This window comes from Mustela nivalis, assembly GCF_964662115.1.
Source record: "Mustela nivalis genome assembly, chromosome: 11".
In the NCBI taxonomy this organism is placed as follows: Eukaryota; Metazoa; Chordata; class Mammalia; order Carnivora; family Mustelidae; genus Mustela; species Mustela nivalis.
The window spans coordinates 35,464,041-35,469,518 of record NC_139030.1 but is presented as its reverse complement, the minus strand read 5'-3'; the positions used below and the strand labels follow the sequence as shown (position 1 = coordinate 35,469,518).

The window sequence follows — 5,478 nt, the reverse complement described above, 5'->3', positions numbered from 1 at the left end:
TAAAGGCATGAAAATTTATTATACTCTATATCTGTATATGTTGGAAATTTTCTATAATAAAAGTTGAAAATATGGAGGAGACAGTGATGAACGTTCCACTGAAATATATTTGGGACACTGAAATATATGCTCTGTATTTCATGTCATTTTATTGGAGTTATATAATAGAGGCTGAATTAAAGTTAGTAAGATTTGAGTGGTAAAGAAAACAAACAGAAATATGAGGTAGATAAATGAGGTAACACAGCACTTTCGAAATGTGCCTTAAATTGCTTTTATTCCTGCAACCAATATCCATGCAGAGCACAAGACTTAATGTTCACCCAGTGCATGAGGTAACATGTATAGTTGCCTAAAACCAGAAAATAAAGACGACTTTGAGAGTTCAGAGTCAGCTGTTAATAAATTAAGAGATAGATGGTAAGACTGGATATCTTATGTTTAGCCAGAAGAATGGATTTCATTTTTATCCTCATTACCTACTTTCTGGCTGGGGGTAGTGGAACACAATTTTAGAAGAAGATAAACAGAAGGTCCGTTTGATTTTTTCACACACCTGCTTACCAGTGTTTAAGATATCTAAAAAAAAAGAAAAAGAAAAAGGAACCTTGTGACCACCACCATTTTTCAGGTTGTAGTTAGAAAATGGTAACTATTACATACATAATGTATCAATGGACGTAAGGACTACAAGAGAGATATTGGGATGGTGTATTTGTATATTCTTTATTATGTTAGTCACCATACAGTACATCATTAGTTTTTGATGTAGTGTTCCATGATTCGTTGTTTACATATAACACCCAGTGCTTCATGCAATGCACACCCTCCTTAATACCCATCACCAGGCTAACCCATCCCCCCCCCACCTCCCTTCTGAAATCCTCAGTTTTTTCCATAGTCCATGGTCTCTCATGCCCCCCCCCCATTCCCTTCTACATCAAAGGTTTTATAACAAGGTTAGCAGGTGAGGACAGGGAATGGTTCACATGTGGGTGAGATGGCCTCGGCCAGAAGTCTGCATGGGACTCTTATCTGACACTCCAGACTGCCTCAGAGCCTTTTCTATTTTTGGAAGAGGGTGACATGGATAGTAGGTCACAGCATTTAACAAGGGAAGGGCTGACACTTCCCAGACACGCTGCCTGTATTCTGCTGTGTTCTGTGGGCCCATGACTTGCCTTACTACTCTCTTCCCTCACTTGTGAGTATAAAACCTGGAACCTGAGGCAAAGAATAAAAACAGAAAATTTTAACTAGACTGTGACTAATTTATACATCACAAATTGGTTCATTAGTCACTGGATTGGACTAAATTTAACTGAAAGCAGTTAAGTTATCTGTCATTAGACAGACTGGGGACTCAGAGTCAAGATTAAAAGTCAGCTCTAAAAATAAAGAATAGCCCAATTCCTAAATCTGAATTAGTGAATGAACTAGTTAGTTATGCCTCTTTGAGACAACTGTAGGAAAAGTTTTTTAATAGAAAACAAGAAATAAGGTATGATATCCATAAGGTAATTTGGGATTAAGGACTGGATCAAGATAAATATTTAACTTATTTCAGGAGATAATCATGTTTAAGAGCCAATGAGAAAGATCCGTTGAAAGAGATTTTGAATATTCAAGAGGAGTAAGAGATAGTGTTAATTTAAGTTTCTGACAAGCCATGAAAAAAAAAAATTAAAGGAGATAAACATGAAGTTATTGCCATTATGGGAGATGGCAAGATGGGCTTGATATAGGCAGGTTAATAGGTAGCCAAATGAAAGAGAAAATATTTGATTTTGTGGTCACCCAAATCTATCTTGGGATGGATTTTATTTTACTAATGTATTTTACTAATATATTTTACTAATATATCTTCTGAACCAATTTGTTGTTAGTGCTCATTGGAATATTTTCCAATCTTAAAAAAAGAAGGTTGAGGGGATGAATAATAGAAATGTTACATAACTCAGTAGGGATATTTTAAGGCATATTTATTTTTCATATTTTATTTTGCATCATGCATATACAATATGTGCACAAATATGAATTTTGGAAAGTTCTGCAAATGTAAAGAAACAAATATTAATCTATCTTGTTCTTTAATTTGAGTGATGGTTGAACGGATATATTCAGTTTGTAAATTTATTAAGCTATGTACTTCCCATAAGTGCACATTTTAAAATGTGTATTACATGGCAGTAAAATGTTTAAATATTCAATATTAACTTCCCAGCTCAGAGCAGTCACATATACCATAATTAATGTTTGGTGTTTTTTCTGCAAATGTTTTATAGTATAAATAGTAATCTCTATTAGAGGCTAGAAAACTATGAACTGGAGCCAAATCCAGTGACTGATTTTTTTCTGTTAATATATAAGTTTTATTGGAACTGAGCCATACCATTTGTTTATGTATTGTTTTGGGCTACTTTTGCAGCAGAGTTGAATAATTGTAAAAGACAATTTAAGGCCCACAAAGCACAAAATATTTACTATCTCACCCTTTACAGAAAATGTTTGCCAATTCCTACTATACACTCTTTTCTTTCTTTTTTTAAAATTACATAATTACATCATGAATGTATATAAATAAATATATTGAATTTATCTGCATCATACTTTACCAAATATAATTTTTTATTTTATTTTTCTGTGTTTCAAGATTCACTGTTTATGCACTACACCAAGTGCTCCATGCAATACGTGCCCTCCTTAATACTCACCAAATATAATTTATTTAGTTATTTGCCAAATTATGGAAGTTTTTTTTAATGTTTTATCTCTTTGCTCCTGAAATTTTTGTTTAAATTTCATAATATTTTCCTAAGAATATATTCTAAGAAGGATAGACATTAAAACAAAAGGCATTACTTCATAAACCTTCCGAGTATGTATTAGTAAATTGATTTCCATATATATTCCACTTGTGTGCTTCCCATCAGCAATCATACAAATATTCAGGAACCATTTACATTGTTTTCTGCAATGAGTATTACTAAAATAAAAATAGCCTTATTAAACATGATATGGTTTGTTAGTTAACTTAAAAATAATTTAAACTAGAAAATCATAGAAATGCATTATATACATCACTTGTCATGTCTATTTTTTACAGAAATTGTAATTTTTACAGAAATTTTATGATAACCATGTATCATTCACCAATATTTTAATTTTGGTCTAGGCACTTACCTGAACTTGATCATAATTTGCTTTTCTTTAACCTTCCATAAAAATATTACAACTATATTATCTACAAGTTTTAGTTATGTTCTTCTTCAGTTCACTTAAAACTTGAATATATGTTTGAAGCAATCCTGGCTTTAGAATAATTTGAATATTTACAATTTTACTGTAAATTTTCCACAATACTTTTGACCAAACCTATTCAACACCTTTTAAAAAATGAATGAGAAATTGACTCTTTCCAAAACGTTCAACTCATTTTCCACAGAAACAAAGCTCTCTTATCTCAGTTCTCTTATCTCAGCCATAGATCATGGCTTATATAATAGTTAATCAACATATATAATTTGCATATATATTTGAAATAAGAGGCACCTGGGTGGCTCAGTGGATTAAACCACTCTTGGTTTCTCTTGGTAGACTCTTGATTTTAGCTCAGGTCATTATCTCAATCATGCTATGATTGAGCCACATGGTGGGCACCGTGCTCAGTGAAGTCTGTTTGAAATTGTCTCTCCAGATCCCTCTGCCCCTTCCACTTGTGCTCTCTACCACTCTCTCTAAAACCAATAAATAAATCCTTAAAAAAAAGAGAAAAGAAAAAAAGGTAAAATCTACCAACTGTTGATAAGTATACCACTTAGTGCAACATTCTAGTACTTAATCTATTAACCATGATAATTCTTTCAGTGGGTATCAATGACTATATTTTACAATAGAAATAGTAGGCTTTACATTGAATAGGTTTTTATGTTAACTAAGTCATTTTATAAGTTTTTAATAGGTTTTTAGTAATATGTATGTGTGTTTGTGTGTGTGTAAAGCTAATAAACCTTTTTAGAAATATATTTCTCCCTTTCCTCCATTCATTTTCATTTTGAGACCATCTAGAATTTTTATTTCCAAATTATTGCTTTTTAAACATTTTTCATCAGTTAGACTGAACAAATTTTAGTTTACTTTCCAATATCATTTCTTGTATCTCATGTTCTTTTTAGATTTTTTAAAAATTTCTATTTTTAGTTATAATATGGTGAAAATATTAAACAATGTCATTTTAATACATGAAAATATATGAATGACTTTTTGTTCAACAGAACTAGTGATACTTTGGGCTTATTTGTATGAGTTTAATGAGCTGTTCATATATGTGTCTGTCTGAAAACATTTGCTATATTTTAAAATAATACAATGGCATATGCTTAAGGATATTAGTAAAATAACATTAGCCATCATAATATTTCTAAAATATATTACAGTGAAATCCTTGACTAAAACACCTACTGAAATGTAATAAATTGGTGTTTCCATATATTTTAAAAGTCCCATCACTTCTCTAGATAAGTTTGAAGGGTCTTCCTTTCACCTAATGTATTTGAATATCATCATATATAGAGTTATTTTTAAAATCTGAGTTATAGTTCAGTGTAAAAAATATTATGTAAACTTTTTAGAATCCTGAAAACATAATTAAAGTTGATGGAGAGTTAATCTGAATATAGATCCACATTTAACGTTACCTTTCACATGATGTTACATTAGTTCAAACATGGTACTATTGACATTATTAAAGAATCATAATAAATGCCTACCTCTGATAAATATTTGAAATGTGTTATCTTGATTTCCATTTTTGAAAGAAAATGTGAAGCCATATTAAAAAGAATTTAAACACAGTTTACTTTAAACCCTTTATAGCTTTATTGAAAGTCAAGATATGACAGTTTTAAACCTGATGGTTACTAGAGGAGAGGTGTGGGGGGACTGGCTCAACAGGGATGGGGATTAAAGAGTACACTTGACATGGGCACCAGGTGCTGTATAGATTAGTTTCAGGTGTACTGAAATAATAAAATATTATAATATATAATAATATATTCAGTACACCTGAAACTAATATTATATTGTATATTAACTAACTGGAATTTAAATAAAAACTTAAAAAAAAAGACATGAGAGTTTTAGTTTCAAAATCAGAAGCCCTCTCTTTTTACATCATTGCAGTTAATAGCTCAGACAAAATAACATTTTTCTTTTTTATTTTATTTTATTTATTTATTTGACAGACAGAGATCACAAGTAGGCAGAGAGGCAGGCAGAGAGAGAGGAGGAAGCAAGCTCCATGCTGAGCAGGGAGCCCGATTGGGACTTGATCCCAGGACCCAGGATGATGACCTGAGCTGAAGGCAGAGGCTTTAACCCACTGAGCCACCCAGGCACCCTAAAAGGCGTTTTTTAAGTTGAATTCAAAAGTTCTCTCAAGGTGACTATGGCTGTTCAGTTTGGCTGGCAGAATCACCA

At 31.7% G+C, this 5,478-nt stretch overlaps 1 long non-coding RNA gene across 1 annotated transcript in view; it reads left to right on the top strand.

Moving 5' to 3' along the window:
• The first annotated feature begins 1,123 nt into the window (after positions 1-1,123).
• The window catches only part of LOC309844316, a 28,759-nt gene continuing 24,404 nt past the window's right edge, over positions 1,124-5,478 (top strand). The window contains exon 1 of the long non-coding RNA XR_014300604.1: positions 1,124-1,204. This is a non-coding gene — a long non-coding RNA (uncharacterized lncRNA). The remainder of the gene's footprint in view (positions 1,205-5,478) is intronic.